The sequence below is a fragment of the Panthera onca genome, chromosome A2, assembly GCF_046562875.1.
Source record: "Panthera onca isolate mPanOnc1 chromosome A2, mPanOnc1 haplotype 2, whole genome shotgun sequence".
NCBI lineage: Eukaryota > Metazoa > Chordata > Mammalia > Carnivora > Felidae > Panthera > Panthera onca.
This window is the reverse complement of record NC_138340.1, coordinates 73,091,319-73,110,327: the sequence shown is the minus strand read 5'-3', so window position 1 is coordinate 73,110,327 and position 19,009 is coordinate 73,091,319. Positions and strand designations below refer to the sequence as shown.

Genomic DNA, 19,009 nt, shown 5'->3' with positions numbered 1-19,009 from the left:
AGATTAAATGGTACGTCAACCCTTGGCACTATAACTTAAGTTTCAACGATTTTTAACTTTTTCAGCGATTCCATACATGCCACACTGGAATTACAGGTTCAAAAATTCTGTGCTCACGTTGATTTTGGTCTTTGAAGCACATTCATCTTGCAGAGGTAGGCTAGCCAGGAGACCGTAGATTGTCTGACTTGGTGATCAGGAAGCAAATAGAATAGCGCCTTGCACCCAGTTAGCCATACTTACGTGTTGGTTAAACAAAAACAAATAAATACAGTGGAAAACTGCTATTTTTGCTTCCTAAAGCCCCTTCCCAAACTTACCTGTAGAGATTAAAGCTTCCAGAAGCAGGGCCAAGTATGGCATTCGAGAGTGCCTTTCTAGCACTTTTGTCTTCATTGATTCCTTCATAACAGTCTCACAGCAAAGGCTTTTACTTTTCCAGTTCTTTTCCCTTCCAGGACCAGAGAGGAATGCTTTGCTTTGTCTCTGACACTCTGGAGCAGGCAGATTTCATAGACAAATTACAGGTGAAGGGGCACCTGGGTGGCTCAGTCAGTCACCCAGGCCGTGAATGTGGTGGCCGACATTGGCTCAGGTCGTGATCTCATGGTTCACAAGTTCAAGCCCCATGTCGGGCTCTGTGCTGACAGCTCAGAGCCTGGAGCCCACTTTGGATTCTGTGTCTCCCTCTCTCTCTGCCCCTCCCCTGCTTGTGTTCTGTCTCTCTCACTATCACAAATAAATAAACATTAAAAAAAACCCACAAGAAATTATAAGTTAAATTTAAAGCAACTCCACAAGTTCTTGCTAAGCACCACTATCACTAGTTCTGTGTGTGCGTATGTATTTCTCATTACACTTCACACACACACACACACACACAGCCTATTGGTTTTGGATGGAAGGAGTTTGCAATCTGGTTGATATGTCCATGATTTATCCAGATCCCAAATGTCTTCCTACAAAGAGCCTGACATTAAATGGAATAATTTCCTTAGGCTCTCTAATGACAGCCCTTCAACTGTAAGCGACTAGATTAGACTCTGGCTAACTTAGGTTAAAAAAGCAAATTTGCTGGAAAGGTAATGGAGAATGCTTGGAATAAAAAAAAAAAAAGCTTCATGACCATTTTTCTCAAAGACACTATGTTATGTTGTGCTTTGTTAGACAGGGTGAGAAATTTGGATTTAATTACAATGAGAAAGGAAACTATCGATGGATTTAAGGGAGAGAAGTGGTATGATCTGATTTATATTTTTAAGTAATGTCTCTAGCTGCTGTGTGGCTAATGGATTGTAGACATGGGAGATGGGATCAGGATAATAAGTTAGGAGACATATTTCAGCCAGGTGAGAAATGATGGGGCTCTTGCTGGTGAGAAATATCCACACTGAGGGTAACAAACTGAGGTGAAACATATTTTTAAGGTTAGGGAAGGAAAAGAAGCATCAAAGTCTCCTTATCAGAGGCCCTAAGGCTTCTGACAGGACCAAGTAGGTGAAAGTCATGCTACTTACTAAGAAAAAAAAAATGGAAAAGAAACATGTTTGGGGGGTATCGAAATTACTGCCAGGGCGGTTTGAGGTGCCTAACATATATCCACATGGAAATGGTAAGTCAGGAGTAGGTTCTGAGTCTGGAGTTTCAGGAAAGACCAGGGCTGAGGCTATCTCTTTTCAAGTTTTATGTAGGTGAATTTAATATGGTGGGTCTGGATAAATTTTTTAAGTTAAAAACACAGAGAACAGAAGACAGCTACGATGGTACTCTCGGGTGGGCACTTCTACATTTAAAGGTCAATCAGAGAAGGCAAGTGAGGGAGAAGTGAAAGCGGGAGAGTGCGGTGTCACAGCCACTCAGACAAGATGCATTAAATCTCACTGAGAAGTAAAGAGAGGAGAGAGGCCACCAATGCATTTGGTGGTGGCACGGAGGTGACCTTGACAAAGGCAGACTCAAGGGTAGAGTAGAAATAGAGGTCTTACTGGGATGAGATGTTTTTCCTCATTCTACTTAGACAGTGGGAAGCAGGGAATAGGATGTTAACTGGAGGGGGTGTAGCCTCAAGGTAGGAATATTTTAAGGTTGCCTGTTTGGATGCTAATGGCAGTGATCCAGTAGGAAGGGAGAATTTGATGATTTAGCAAAGACTGGAGCCAAGTCTTTGAAAAGACGAGAGGGCATGAGATCCAGGTATATAATTGGAACAGCTACCATTTGGTGGGAATGGGAACTTCCTCCCTTAGCAAAAGGCAGAGAGCAGAAAACAGGTGGTCAGCAAGTATGGTGGAGGAGAGATGAAAAAGCTCCTAGTTACTTGCTTGTTTCCTCAATAATGAGGCAAGGTCATCAGCTGAGGGTGAGAATAGCCTTGGTGTACAAGATATGAGGATAGGTAGAAAATAGTTGTTTGGGGGAGTCTAAAAGTGAACATGAAAGGGAAATACGATAGGCTTCCTGGGACTCTCGAGTGTCCACTTGAGACTTTCAACATGAAATTTATAAGACCAGTCAGTATAATGGGTTTTTGTCCACCGATGTTTAGCTGCACTGGGGCAGGACCCATGGCTACTATTATGAAAAATACTAGCTGGCATATATTGAATGCTTACTATGTGTCAGACACTTTTTAAAAGCACTTTACAAGTGCTTACTTTATGATGTATGTGCTATTATAGGTAAGGAAACCGAGGCACAGACAGATTAAGTAATTTGTTCAAGGTCACATGGTAAGTAAGGGCTAGAGCTCATTACAGACCCTAGCAATTAGACTCAAAGGACCACATAATTTGCACCTCATAGTGTTATTACTAGGAAAGACAAGCCAATGGCATATGAAGCAGCTAGCATGATGCTCTGCCCATAGGAAACATTCAGTACATTTTAGCTAATAGGAATAGCAGCATTTAGAGAATGATATTATTTACTCAGCAGAAGTTTGGTAAAGTTTCAAAAAGCTGACATGTATGAATTCTGAGACTAGCACCTGGAACTTATGAAGGTTGGTGCACTTCTGCTCTGTCCCACCCCTACCAACCTTGGTAATCAGACATCTACATCCTTAGTCTTTTGATTGCTAAGAACTGTGTTGCCATGGGAGGCCACTAGGTGGCGCCACCAAAGAGCAAGCCTGTATGATTTACCTTCAGGTCTTGAATTCAGACACAGGTGGGCAAGCCAAAGTTGGACCTCAGCAACCAAAAGAAAAGTTGTCATAAATAAGTAAATGGACAGAGAGAGGGATAGAGTTGCATTTAAAGCATATAGTTGGGCAAGCAAATAAAACAAAGGGTATGTATATCCTAAGAAACTGCTATTTGATAGGAGAGCAACAAAAGCCAATGCAAATTTCTTGTGCTTGCGAGCTAAATAAGACAGAAATAGTGCCTACTTTCTCAGAATCAAGCTCTGCTCCCCAAATGTTAAATCCAAGGGTCAGACAAAATTTCTAACAGAGGCACGGACATATCCATCTTTCCTTTTTCTGCCTCCAGCTCAGGTAACTGAGATGCGAGCTGTAACTAAGTAAGGTCTGTGTTCCCGCCCTCACCTTCAGCCCAGCCCAGCCTATAATTTGATAGCTATCTTTCTTTCTGGCTGTTCCATCCAAGGTCAACAAATGAAAACACCTAGTGTTCAAGGAACGTTGCCTCATAAGGAGACTATTCCAGGTATCCTCCATTGTGCAACACCTGCATTCCTATCGTTTCTTTCTGAATGGCAATAGTCAGCCACAGAAACAGCACAGCATACTTTTCTTATCTTTATTTCCCTCAGAGCAGTGATGTCATGCGATGGCAATCTCTGCCTGTTTATTGTATCATCACCAATAGCTCTATGATTACATTGTATTCTGAAAAAGGCATAGATGCAATCCATTGAAATGTAAGTCGAATGGAAACCCACCTTGCCACATTATCATGGCATTTGGGTACATTTTCCAAGTTCCACCCTCCCTATCCCTGGCCATCTTCAAGTCTTTGTATTGTTTCCTGGATTGTCCCACTAAGACCATATGTATCTGCTTGTAGCCAGTGCAACTAAGCTCCCTAAACACAGATTCCCATGAAAATGGAACAAAAGAGGAGGGAGAGGCAGAGCATGTTAAATGTCTCATTAGGCCTTCTGTCTGATTCTCATTAGATTCGCTGACTGCTTCTCATTAGGCCCCTGGCCTCGACTCCTTGCAGGCCCTGAATATGTAGGCCAGTGCTTATAGTCATGGTTGGTCCAGAAGATCCATTGCATTTACTCACAAATTGAATGTGGCTTCTGAAAAATCCCAGGCAATTTTGTTTTGGCAAAGTTAAGACAGGCTTGTTGTTGTTATTTGCCATTTTCCAAGCAATCCTAAGCAAGGGTGGGCAGGAGAAATAATTTAAAGACCCAGCACAAAAACTTCAAACTCTGCTGCAGGATTTGGATGCCGGGAGATAAAGAGTCCAGCCTGATGTGTAGATATCAGCAATGGGTGACACTGTGGGAGAAGTCACAAATACCACTGGGTCAGAAAGTAACCGTCGCTGATCTAACAAGATGTCCAGAGGGAAGAGGACAGCTATCAGGGCCTACCAGTGAGCTGCAACTCCTATTCTCCCTGATCTCTGGGAACATTTGCCTAGTTGTTGAATTAAGAGCCAGATAATATTATGGAAAAGTCACCAGACAGCTGAATATTCTACAAATTCTGTGTGCAGTGTGAAAGAAATCCTTTATATCTCAATACTCTTCTCACTAAAACAAGTGGCTGATTCTTCTTCTGGGAAGAAAGCTCCCAAGACATGGTATTGTTGATGACATCAGTGGACATGGCCCTAAATTACAACACAAAATGTATATCTCCTGTGGAAGAAACAGATACTGATGAGCCTTTGCTCAAAAAACGAATGCCTACTGTCTATCTTCTCTCTTTGTTCTTGTTTTCTGTCTTGATGTTTGAGTTTCTCACTTGATGAACATGAAGTTGATACAAGATGATTTTGGGAGTCATCTGGTACCAGAAATCAGAGAAGTGATACTCACAAGGAATTATTATTATTATTATTATTATTATTATTATTTTCTTCTTGGATAGTCAAGCTTGAAGGAGATTTGATAACTTTAGAAAATAAAGTTTCCCTCTTAATTGATATGTAGTCTGGGTTTGAAATAGCTCTATAGAGGAAAATCAGATTGCCCAATAGAAACATTTGTAAAATTAGATGTCAATATAAATTTTGATAACCTTCTTGCTGCCCTATGACCCTACACAGAGGGGAGAGGAAGGGTGCCTCCATATAAAACTTTCTCCTCCGTCAGGAAGTGAGGCTGGTATTCCCCAAGGAAGGAGGAGGGTGATGACTCACAGAGGAGGCGGCGGGTGTGGTCCCTTTTAGACATGATCCAGCTGCTCCATAAGCCGGAAAGACATGGTCACTTCTTTGTGGATTTTGCCTGAGTTTGCAATGTCCCATTTTTGTGATAGAGCTGGAATCATATTTTTATCCTGTGTTATATGAAGAATTTGTCTCTGTCCATGATCACATCAATGTAGGTATATATTTTTAAGGTTATTGCCTTTGTATCAGGCTAGGCAGTCAGTCTTAAGTGGATCTATGTGGATACTAGAGAATAGAACTTGCCCATATGAAAGGGTATAGCCATTCCAAAGATGTTTCTATGAAAGTTTTTTTTTTCTCTCCTCCAATGTTGACTTCTAAGCAAGTTTCAGCATCCTTGGTGAGCTGCCCTCATCCCTTTTGTAAGTGTTTTCTCTTTGGAGAACTTGACTTCTGAGAATTCCAGGAAATATGTATCCCAGACTGCAATGTTCATTCACAACATTCCCAAACAAAAAATGTTTTCTCCCAATTTGCCCGTGGAGTACACTGTTTTATGAAGACCTTCTAAGACGGCAGGTCTCTGTGCATTAATTTCTGAAAGCGACATTCTTATTGGTGCCTGTGGGCCATGATTGCGGAGATGACATAAAAATTTTGGCTCCAAAGCTCTTTAGCAAAAAGCTCCGTTCAGAGACAGGCTAGAACAATGGGCTGAAAATGATCTTGGCCTTTCAAGGGCTTTATCCTATCCAAAGTTCCAGCAGGAGAACCTGATCTCCCAGAAAGTATTTCTTTTATTGCCAACCATAGAGAATCACTGACAAAACTAATTAAAGAATTTGAACCTCATTCTGTCTTTCCTTAGCTGACCCTCAACCAGGGGCTGGACTCGAAACAAAGACACAAGATATAGAATATGAGGCTCTCACCAGGGTAAAGAGGGCTGTGTGCTCTCATTCCCCTCTTTGAAAGAGCTACTTGAACGTAAAATGCCTCACCTTTTTTTTTTTTTTCTTTTCTTTTTTACAATGGAAAAAGCTTTGGGTTGCCATCAGAAATAATGAAGTTTGAAGTTCCTGAATGTTATCCATTTATTAGATTCGACTTTCCACCCTTCCCTTGAATTCAAGGAGCCAGGTCAAAATGGTGAATTCTCATGGAAAATTAAGCGCTTTTGCAAAGGTGCTTAAAGAAATATAGTTGTTTCAGGTTTCGGACTCTCAAGGGGATGATGGTCATTGATTTCCAGGCTTAAGACAACGATAAAGACTTCCAGATATGAAGGGACTTATGTGGAACCCGGAAAGTCTACCTGAAAGGCCTCCTGCCATAAAATACTTGGTCTTGTCCTGGATAGTCACCCCTCTTGTCCTTTGTTTTTCCCCTACATTTTAAGATTGCATAGTTTGGCAGTCACAGTCATGATCACATGGAATGGCATTTATTGATTGAATATCTTGGCTGATTGAAGAAAACTATTTTAAGATTGTGAAGTGATTTCTGAAAGCTACATAATTATCCACTGAAGTGAAGGGATCTATTATAACATACATCTTTATTAATTATATAGCTTATATAAATTTAAAGAAGAGGGGTCTCAGGGAGGCTCCCGGAAGAATTCTTCATTTTATTGATATGGAAAAATATTAGGCTTAGAGATTCGTAATTTATGTTTAAAATTAAAGAGCAGAAACACACATGCTATTTTATTTTAAAATGCATTTTCTTTCTGTCTTAACTTTGTTAACAATAAAACAAAGGTTTTGGCTCAAGACTCTTCACGTGAAAAGAAACGATGGATCTCCGTTCTTGACTTGTACACTAACTTGACTTACTGTCGCCCTACTCATCAGTCTGCGCAATCCTGTTTGACCAATTGAGACTGCCCTTGTTGAACAGGCTTTTCCAAAAGCATTTTACATCAAGTCAAGGCCTTCTTAATCCACAGTAAAGCTATGTATATACAAGAGTGGCTAAATATAAACAAGGGTAGACCCAAGCATGTGTTCCAAATGAGAACTCATGTGCTCTGCTCTGAGTCTGGCTGGAGTATTGTTCCTGTTGTGTACACGCCTTCGGATATCACCCAGGGAACCAGATGCAATGCTTTGGCGCATCATCTAATCCCTTCACTCTGGAGACCTAGTCTTCAATGCCAGAGAGATTCTCTTGCAAATGACCAAATACTTGACTTTGAACTTTTGATGAAAGATTTAATGTGGGGTGATCAATGAGTGAAACCACCTTATGCAATGCCAGAAATATGCAAAAAGTAAGAAAATGAAATGGGAAATTAACATTCTTGGATTATTTGACCAGGGAGAACAAAAATTGCTTAAAGTAAAGGCTTCTGTGACAATGGGATCTTGGAAGAATTGCAACTCTAATCCAAAGAAAAAAGAAATAGTTGTATGTATTTTTTAAAGTTTCTGTGTTCGATTGTGCTATGCAGAATCCACTATTTTCTCTTCCTTTAACAAAATCTTGGGTGTGTTCCATAACTTCCTGGTCACATTTGGTAATTAAAACTTAGTGTGGCTTAATTTAAACCCTTAATTGCATATCCAATTTACAGCTAGAGCTGTGACTCTGGCTGCTTACAAAGAGGGTGGGGGGCAAGATCTGGCTCTGAATCAATACTATCCCCTCCCTCCTCTAGACCCAGCTCCTCCGGAAGACGAAAGGAGGGCTAGGGACTCAGAGAAATCTTTCCTGAAATATCTACTTGCCCTTGAGAGGGAGGAATCTTTGGACACTGATGTGATTCTCCCTGATTCTGTCTACTACTAGTGGGTTTCACAGAGGTGGCATATGTGTGCTTTTAAGCTTGCCCCACATTCCCCAAAGCAGCGTTGGCTGCCATCAACCCTGTGTGGACATTCCAGGTTTTCACTTGGTGGCTATGGAGGAAACCCATGGCTCCATTTCCTCCACTAATGTTTGAGCTCCTTTAGGTGAAGCCAATGGAAGGCTGGGGTCCTCTTTCACCTCATCCAGGGATGGAAAACACCCTAGATGGGTTGGAGATCACCCTGCCCTCCCCAGGTATTTCTGCCACAGTCCTTCCAAGTTGTGATATTCATGCCTCCACAAATGTATAGGCTGAAAGAGGGCCACAGAGTGCATAATTCTGTATACATCTGCCATACCTCAGTGGTACACATCTGGCTCCCCCCACAAGTCTGGCACCTATTCTTCTATGGAGACATGTTGAAGGAGGGTCTGCCAACTTTGGAAGCTCAGGATGCCTCCATTTGGAGAATGAGATGCCAGTTTCCCTTCATTGCAGGTGCCCCAATCGTTATGAGTGACTCTCCAAGAGCCCTCTCAATTTGTTTCAGGAGGGGAAACACACATTTCCCTGCCCCTCGATTAGGGGTGAGAACATGCACTGCAATTTACATAAGGACCTTGCTAAGCACATCTCCTGCCATCTTCCCTAGACTATGGAGGGCCTGGTGGGATGGCGCTTGGTAAAAGTGGGAACATCCTACTGCCTCTCAGTCACTATGAGGGGTAGTGTCTGGTCCTGATGCATGGTGGCTTCTTGAGGGTCTTGTCAGAATATGGGGATATCTTTGTTCCCAGTGGTATTAAATATCTTGTTATAACAGCAAAATTAGTAGAAGTGACTTATTTGGGGAAAATGTGATTCCAAAAAATGTAATTATTTTGGTATATGGTGGGCAATTGAATGAAAGATTACATTTCACACAGTCTATTTTAATTATTCATTCTCAAAATGATTTTTATATCTAGGACTCAGAGAATAAGCTTTTGCTTCATGAAAAATTAGAGGAAGGAGATGGAACTGAGCTTACCTTCCCAAATCATAGGCTCAGTGCCACAGGACGAAGTTAGAGTCATGGAACATATGTTGTATCATATGCCCACTTGCTCAGAAACCTTTTGTGAATTTGGCTACTAACTTACAGCCTAAAAATCTTTGGGTCCATTTATGTATTCAGCCTTCCTTCTGGCCACCCTTCCTTCCATCCATTCATTCATCCATCCATCGCAGTGTCCTGATCATCACGTAAAGTGTTACAGCGTTTTATTATAGAGTCCCAGGGTCAACTGCACTGGAACATCTGGATGTGCATTTTAAACAAGTGCCCCAGACGAATCCAATTAAGTTGGAGAAACTAATGAGACATTCAAGTTTCTGAAGCTCGGCTATACTGAAGACTACAGAAGGGCAACTTTTCACCAACGAAATTGATGCCTGGTCTCCTCAGTGATATTTTCCCAGACATAAGTGGTCTCGAGGAGAACCTTCCCTTGAGACGTGTTCAACATGTTTTGTCCACATGCAAACTTTGATGTGCTTATCTATGAAGTCCGAGAGAGAGTTCAAACCAAAAGTGAGCTGACTTCATGCTCTGTAGCCCTCATAACATCCAGTAGGAAGTACTTCTTCATCACCTGAAATTATTGTTCGTTTATTTGTTTACTGCTCATTCTCCACCTTCCCAAACTTGAATGTAAACTCTTTGATACTAAGAAGCTTGCCTTCCTGTTCACCGTGATTGGCAGCACCTGGATTATTACCTAACACAGAAGAAACATGTTGTAACTGTCTCTTCATGACTCAGAGAGTCACATATGTATACATGAGTAAAACATATTTTTTTTTCTAAAATAACTGGAAGGCACTGAAGTAAACTAGGGACCACAAGGTATTGAAGAATGGATGGGGTTAATTTTGGAAACATCCCTAAAGGTATCGATCTTGAACTAAAATCTGAAAACCCTTCTGAAATGTGTAAAAAATGAAAAGCAGGGACTTACTTCTTCTCTGTAGACCAGTTCAGGCAGAAGCAGAAGCCTTGAGGCAAAATTGAGGAAAGCGTTCTGCAAAATAACAAGGCCAGCCTAGTTGGATCAGAGAGACCCTGGAGAAGAAAAGTAACAAATGAGAGGGGCATCAGGGTGGGGTAGGAAGAGGAGAATTGGAATCAATGGTCAGAAGTTTATATTTGGTCCAGATGGTAATAGGAAGCCACTGGAGGGCCATGTTTACACATTTTCAAAATCCAATTAGGATACCACATGTTTTTATGGTCTAATCACCCATTTTGGACCCATTAAATAAATTAGTTGAAAGAGAAAAACAAAGGGAAAAAAATAAAACGATGTCATTCGATAGCATTAGGAAATCATGGGATAAATGTGTGAAATTGGAAAGTTTGACCTGGAACCAAATTAATCTAAATAGGGTCTTGATGACTGAGTCTCGAACAGCACCAGGCCCACGCTGATGTTTGAAAATGGGAACAGTTAAGAAAGACAAAAGAAATGATGGTGGTTTGGGTGAGGAAAACAGGCATCTCTCTCCCTCTGAATGATTTAGACATTTACTTACTGAGAGTAGAAGGCTAGGCCAGCTGATTTCTCATGCTCGGTTCCAAGCTCTAGATTCTAACCGTTCTATAAGAACACTGGTTGATACACATGAGGAGGAAGCAGCTGTTTCACTGAATTCCCTCTGGAGAGGAAGGAAGGCCAGCCATCCAGATGGGAGCAGGCAAAGGGGGAGAACAGGGGAGAAACAGGCACTGGGAACAGGCCTGGGATTTGGTGTGGCACCTGCTGTCCATCCTGTCCTCGGCCTCAGCCGCAAGTAAGAACATACAGAGAATGGGGTGTAGCAACAAAAAAGAAGTGTATGCCTGGGAGAAAGACATAATCCTCGTTCTCTTGTGCTGGGATGATTTCATTTTTTAGAATCCCATTACTCAAAGTGTGGTTCTCCAACGAGGGCATCCACAACTGCTGGGGGCTTGTTAGAAATACAGAAACTCAGGCCTCAACCCAGACTTACTAAAGAAGAATCTGCGCTTTAACACGATTTCCCAAGTTACTCATAAGCACATTTCAGTTTGCAAAGCATTGTGTTAGAGGGCTTAAAGAAAACTAGATAAGATGAGGTAAGGAAAGAGAGAGAATTACAATCCCATGGGACAGAATGCAGTGTAAGTAGTTCTCCCACCGTGCCCTTTGAACCTGGATGGGTCACAAGAATTGCAACGGTGAAGACAGACCCACAATGCACATCTATGTGCACATAGGAGGCGCTAGGAATGCATTGGTGGGAACATGTCTACTGTTCCAACCCCAAATCAGCTTGTCTCTGTCTCTCTACAATGTAACTTTGAAACCACTTTCTTCCCTCTGAATTACACCCAGTTCCTTTCATGAATTATATTTTATGTCCTCTCCTGGTTTCACTTCATCTTCCACTCTCGTAGCTTTCTTGAGTGCGGCCCCGGGTCAACCAATAACCGGGGAAGCCAAACTGAGACAGTTAGAATTGTAATCATTTGCCATTCAGCTGGAAAAATAATGATTCCCCGGTTTCTCAAGTGTGGAAATTTCCCGGAACCAGCTTCTTTCCAGGGCCCAGGGACCCTCCCTCATTAGTTCCAGTGAACTTTCTCTCACTCTGAAGTACTTACTTATACCCCTCGTGAGGTTCCAGATTTAATTAGCTCACACTCTACCGTGCTGCTTTCCATCACCACTCAAACTCCTTATTGCCTTTTATTGCTCTTTCTTTTCTTTCTTTCTTTCTGTCTTTCTTTCTTTCTTTCTTCTTTCTTTCTTTCTTTCTTTCTTTCTTTCCTTCTTTCTTTTGGAGGTTTTTAGTCTCTATAAAGGGGAGTGCACTGTAACGGCTTAGGGCAGCAGTTCATGTCCGATGGATCAGGTTCAACCCAGCCCCACTACTCTGTGATCCTGCTTAAGTTACTCAGTCTCGAGGAGCTGTGGTCTCTTTACCTGTAAAATAGAAATAATAAGAGCAGCTGCATAGAAATTTGTCATTATCAAAAAGACAATGTTACCTAAAGTTGTCAGCACGCCACATGCATGTAAGCAAGCACTCAAAAAGTGATACGTGGAGGCTATCTGAGGCCCTCAATGGTAAATTCATTAGGTAAGATTGATTTTTAAGAAATGATATATCAAGTGGCCTCATTTACGTTGTGATTACTTGTACTCTCTCTGCATAGGGCAAGCCCTAAGATTCTTAGAGGTTTTAGGTGAGGAGAATGCCACCCATTCATTTAACTATACTAATCTTCTATCCAGGGAAACTAAAAGAAAAATTAAAAGAAAGCAGAAGGATGCCAAATCAGGAAATGTATCGTGATAGAGCTAGACTCTCAGGATCTATAATGAAAATTCTAAATGACAGGCAAAGGAGCTTGACCTTATTTAAGTATTTCCACATTCAGAACTCTTGTAAATTTCTGTGTGAGTTATGCGGCTGCCAGCACAATAACACCATCTGCAAGCCACCGTTCATAATCCAAGTAAAGAACCTCTGATAAAATCTGATATTGTTTTTTTTTTTTTTTTCAAAATGTTACTTATGTGTTTGCAGAAAGTTTTGTCCCACGCAATCTACCGAGCTGTTTCGGAACAATGATAAATACAAATGGCATTTCACTTCGAACTGCGGAAATAATACATGATTTCTGCTCCTTTGGCTGACCAGTCATTTATCACAGGTCATTTACATAGAGCTAGATGGCTTGGTAAACTAATCACTAAGCTCTTTCATGTGGTACTGTGTTCTTCTTAGTACATCATGTGAAATTAGTCTGATGATTTCAGTTCCTTCTCTTGGGATCCATAACCCAGTTCACAGACGAACCAAAAACAATTTGGCTGAACCTACCAGCCTGCATCCACATTGGGGACTGTTGTGTCTTGATGTTGGATTCATTGATAGTCAGTGAGTCAGTTCTGACTTCTGAGAAGGAAGCTTTGGCTGAGGACATAGATAAAAAATATAATAATAAAAAGTGGTGTGTTAGCATGTGTGTATATGGGTATTATATATTTATATGCTGTATATGCATGTGTGTGTGTGTGTGTGTGTGTGTGTGTGTGTGTGGCTGCAGCAATGAGCTGATTTAGGAAGGCAAAGATTCTGACAGAATTTCAAGTGGCTACCTAATACAATTGTGATCATGACATATTTAATTGCTTAAGAAAATGAAAACATCAACTTTAGATTTTTTTCACTGATGTATCTTCCTAACAGTATCTCATAACAGTATTTCTGGTTTCACATCCTCTTTCAAAACTTTGTTGGGGCGCTTGGGTGGCTCAGTCGGTTAAGCGGCCGACTTCGGCTCAGGTCATGATCTCACAGTCCGTGAGTTCGAGCCCCCCGTCAGGCTCTGTGCTGACAGCTCAGAGCCTGGAGCCTGTTTCAGAGTCTGTGTCTCCCTCTCTCTGACCCTCCCCTGTTCATGCTCTCTCTCTGTCTCAAAAATAAAATAAAAACGTTAAAAAGAAAATAAAAAAACAAAAAACAAAAAACAAAACTTTGCTCTTCTTCCATCAAAAGGTAAAGTCTAAATCCTCTGTCCTTGAAACTGAGTACCCCTTTGTGACTTTCACAATGCACAAAAGATTGTGGATGTGAGGCTGCATGACTTTGAGGCGAGGCCATAAAGCGTATATAGATTCTCTGTCTCAGTCTCGGTCTCTCTCCACAAGTACCTTGGGAGCCCTGAGCTGACAAGTAAGAAGTCCAGCTTCCCTAAAGCTGTCTTCTGGAGGCACCCTGGGGAGAGAGCATTACTCAAAGTGAGACAGACATACCTGAGAAGCCGAAGTAGCCCAACCCCCAGCTCTCTGAGTTTTCCCAGCAGAGCAGGTAAAGATGCTTGTGACTGAGGGAGCTTTCGGATGATCCCAAGCCCCATGCCCACTCTGCCGTAATCCTGCTAGCCAAGTAGAGCCAGAGAGAGCCTGCAGGCCTTTGAGCCTCCCCAGCTGATATGCAGTGATACAATAGAACAGAGACAATCTGTCTCCACTATGCTCTGCCCAAGTTGCAGATCTGTGAGCAAAATAAATGTGATTTTTTTAAGCTACTACATTTTGAGTTTATTTCATAGCACAGGTAACTGAAACATACATCGTGTAAAATCAGCATGATCATTTTTTTTTTCTTTTTCTTTTCATTTTGATCTTTTTGTTTGTTTGTTTGTTTGTTTGTTTAGGGAATTTTTTTTTTGGCGAACTATAGTCCAATTCAAAAACAAACCAAAACACTTGACTGAATCTACCAACTTGGGTTCACACAGCAAGGCAGTTGTGACTTGATGTTGATTCAGTGAAAGTCAGTGAGTCAATTTGGCTTTTGAGAAGGAAGCTTCGCCTAGATAACCAGGTCAGATTTTTTATTCCCTCCCTCCCTCCCTTCCTTCCTTCCTTCCTTCCTTCCTTCCTTCCTTCCTTCCATTCAAATTTTTTGAAGTGTGTATAACATATTATACCAGGGCTGATATCCTGGTTTTAATATTATACTATACTTAGAAAAGATAAAAACCATTGGAGAAAACTGCATGAAAGGTACGTGGGACCTGTCTGTACTATCTTTGCAATTTCATGTGAATCTAATTATTGCAAAACAATTTTTTTAAAGTGGCCATATTTGAGTACGTGTGTGTATGTATGTGTGTGACTGTGGGAAATGGATTTACTTGGTATGGCAAATATTCTAATGAAACTTCCAGTGACTCCTTAATAAAAATTCGCTCATTACATATATTAATTGTTCTTTTTAAAAAAGAAACATCAAATTTAGATATTTTTATGAATTCATTCATACCTCCCTTTCCCCATAGTCGCACATTAAATTTAAAAAATGAGAAGGAGTTTTACTTTCATCTTTTCAGTCAAATAGCACAATTTCCCTACTGGAAACCCCTAATAAATAATGATAAAAGGGGTCTGAAAAGTGTAAAACAATCCCAGCCTCTCCCAGTGAGTTCCGGTTTCTTCCTGAGAGAACTGAGAGGACCTGGGGGGTGTCTTTGCCAGGCTGGAGCTGATGATCACTGAAGGGGAATGTACCAGACTTGACATTAATCCTAGCAATCAGTTTGAACTGATTACTATGAAGATGGTTTCTTAAACAAGGAAAAATGAAACTAGGGAGAACTGTCTAGCAACACAGGATCCCTGAAAAAACTTTTACCAAACTTTCTGAATTCCAGACATAATACATTAGGGACACAGAATTTGCAGCCTCTGTATGAACAGGATTGAGAAACTGGTAGTGACCAAATGAAAGTGTATAGCATAGGATTACATGGCATATGCTGGCAATCCATTCATTTCTTGATAAAATACTTAGAATTGCGATCTTTTTTTTTAAATTTTTAAAAATATTTTATTTTATTTTTTTGAGAGACAGAGAGACAGCATGAGTGGGGGAGGAACAGAGAGAGAGGGAGACACAGAATCCGAAGCAGGCTCCAGGTTCTGAGCTGTCAGCACAGAGCCGGACGGGGGGCTCAAACCCACAAACTGTGAGATCATGACCTGAGCCGAAGTCGGATGCCCAACTGACTGAGCCACCCAGGCGCCCGAGAATTGTGATCTTTTTAAAACAAAGGGAGAAGTATTATTGCAGCTCAAACTTTTTAAAAAAATGTTTATTTATTTTTGAGAGACAGAGAGAGCACAAGCATGGGAGGAGCGGGGGACGGGGTGGGGGGTGGGCAGACACAGAATCTGAAGCAGGCTCCAGGCTCCAAGCTGTCAGCACAGAGCCTGACATGGGGCTCCCACTCATGAACAGTGAGATCATGACCTGAGCCAAAGTCGGACACTTAACCAACTGAGCCACCCAGGTGCCCCGCAGCTTAAACTTTTTTAATTAAAGGAGAGATACAATTGTAGGCGGGAGAAATTGATGAGTCATTGACAATGGGAAGACTTTTTCCCCTCACCAGTCTGATGGTCATTGAAGGAGTCAAGGGTGAGAAAAGGGCAATAGAACAAAGGTGGAGCTCAGACAAGAGGCTCTCATCTCCAGAGGGGGGAAAAAGACTGATGAATTAACAGTGGAGTGAATAGAGACTTTTTACTTTTCATTGGTTTGATGGTGTGTGTGTGTGTCTGTGTGTGTGTGTGTGTGTGTGTGTGTGTGTGCACATGCTAATTTAAAACAATTGATTCAGTGAAATAAATTAGTGTATTACTGATTAGTGTGTCAGACTGTTACTGAAAATTGTTGTGAGCAAGGTTTTCAGATGTGGCTGATCATTACTTCCTGTAACCTTTCAAAAATAAAGATTCTTAAGCCTCCCTCTCCACCTGTGAGTCAGAATTTTCGAGGGTAGAGCCCTAAATTCTATATTTTTAAGTGCTCCCTGGGTGATTCTTAATATCTCCCAGGTTTGGACTAGGTAGAAATAAATGGATGTTTCAGTTTCCCATCCTTCAGGTGATACTGGAATCAGGTCATTTCTGTTCAACTGCATTGAGGCAACAAGACTGTCCAGGGGTGGTTCCTGGTAGGGCCCTTCAAACAATGAACTCCCCGAGACATGGCAGACTCAGTGTGAACTCTCCTGTGTGGGAAAACACATTCGGTGCAATTTCATTTCTAGATATGTCTGTTTTAACCCAAGAACCCGGTAACATATATTCTCCCCAAATACCTTTCCTGCTTCCTCCCTTGAATGCCAACATCCCACACAAAAGCCCCTGGACTAGGCACTGAGTGTGTGTGTGTGTGTGTGTGTGTGTGTGTGTGTGTAGGTAGGAGTGGGGGTGCACCAGGAGGGACCAGCTCAGGAAAGACCCCTTCCTGGTATGGTTTCTACTTTCAGTTAGAACAGCACATCACAAATGGTTTTGAAGGTCTAGTGTTTCAGGGAGGTCTCTGGCTCAAAAGGACTTGCTACAAGGAAAGCATGCTCATAAGATTGGCTCTCTTTTGAAAACGACCTCATTGGCCAGATTCACAAAAGGGTAGGAGGTCTTCCTCAAAGATGGATTCTTTGTGACTAGCAGAGATTTTCACCCTGATCACCTCTGTGTTATGCAGGGAAGGTCCACTTGTGTTCCTTCCAATACACAAACCTCAGTGGCTTAACATAGCCAAGTTTAATTTCTCATTCACATCACAGTGCACTGTAGACCACTTGGGGGTTGTGCTCCACAGGGTCATTCATGGACCCAGGGTCCTTCCTTCTCTCTACTCTACTATTTCCTAGGGCCTTCAATTCTCCACTGGAGTCTTTGCCTTAGACCAAAGCGTGAGGAATGAGTAAATAATGTGGAAAACCCATGGCGGGTTCACTATGGGCAAAGCTTGAGAATTTTGTTAGCCAGAACCCAGTTTCGTGGTCTCACTAACTTTAAGGCAGGCTAAGAAATGCAGTCTAATCATGTGCTTAGGCAAAAAATAGAAACATATTTTGGTGAACACACCACAGTTTCCATAGTTTGCCATTATCTTTGGCGGCCTTAGAAATGTGATGAGAATGGCACTTTAGTTTTTATTTTTTCTAATGGTTATTTATTTTGGGGAGAGAGAGAGACAGAGTGTGAACAGGGGAGGGGCAGAGAGAGGGAGACACAGAATCCAAAGCCGTCTCCAGGCTCTGAGCTGTCAGCAAGAGCCTGACACAGGACTCGAACTCACGAACTGTGAGATCATGACCTGAGCCAAAGTCAAACGCTTAACCAAGTGGGCCACCCAGGTGCCCTGAGAATGGCATTTTTATCTCTGTGGTTTACCTCCCCTAAACCCGTAACTCCTATCTAACCGTGACGAAAACTTCACACAAACCCCACTTGAAGAATATGCTACAAAATGCTTAATGAGTACTCCTCAAAGCTGTCAAAGTCATCAGAAACAAGAAAAGTCTGAGCAACTATCATAGCCAAGCGGAGTCCAAGGAGATATGACAAGTAAATGCAATATGCTAATCCTGGACGGGATTCTGAAACAGAAGAAGGACAGTAAGTAAAAACCAAGGGAATATGAATATAGTATGGGCCCTCAATAATAATAGTGTATGGGTATTCATTCATCAGTTGTGACAAATGTACCATATTAATGTACAATGCTAATAATGGTGGAAACTGGGCCTGGGGCACAGGGAAATGCTTTTTTTTCCTTCAAAACTTCTCTATAAATCTAAAATTGTTTTAAAATAAAAGCTTTTAAGATTTATTTATTTATTTTTTTTTTTTATTTTTTATTTTTTTTAACGTTTATTTATTTTTGAGACAGAGAGAGACAGAGCATGAACGGGGGAGGGTCACAGAGAGAAGGAGACACAGAATCTGAAACAGGCTCCAGGCTCTGAGCTGTCAGCACAAAGCCCAACGCGGGGCTCGAACTCAAGGACCGTGAGATCATGACCTGAGCCGAAGTCAGACGCTTAACCGACTGAGCCACCCAGGGGCCCCATGATTTTTTTAAAAAGTGAGTAACAAACTCTACTACTCCTGTTTCCCCACAATAGCCGTGGCAGGAAAAACAAAGCCAAAACACATTGTCTACTGAGAAACTGCTACTCTGGTCTTCTTCTTACACTCATTTTTCCCCTTATACCAGTTCCTTCTACCTGCCTCATTCCATAGGGACTGTTCCTCCAGAACTAACTGTGACATCTTTTTACTAACATGCCTCATGCTCCTCTAAGAACATGAATCAAAACATGATGATAAACAATTAAAAAACTAAAAGCTATTACGTTTCTGCGTTAAAGCATACATGTACATCCTTAGACGCACAAGTGCACACATGCACACACGTATGCACACACACACGTGCACACACATGTGCACACACAAGACCCAGGAAGCTTCTCACTTGGTCTTCACTGGATCACCACTTTCAGACCTCTCCTATCATAAAC

General features: G+C 41.6%; 1 long non-coding RNA gene across 1 annotated transcript; it reads right to left on the bottom strand.

Moving 5' to 3' along the window:
- Positions 1-3,836: 3,836 nt before the first annotated feature.
- Positions 3,837-11,853, bottom strand: LOC132674453 (uncharacterized). Its single transcript, XR_009608526.2, has 3 exons — positions 11,780-11,853; positions 10,113-10,216; positions 3,837-4,477 (listed from the first exon to the last, which is right to left on the bottom strand). It is a non-coding gene; the product is annotated as an uncharacterized LOC132674453 (long non-coding RNA).
- Positions 11,854-19,009: the final 7,156 nt, after the last annotated feature.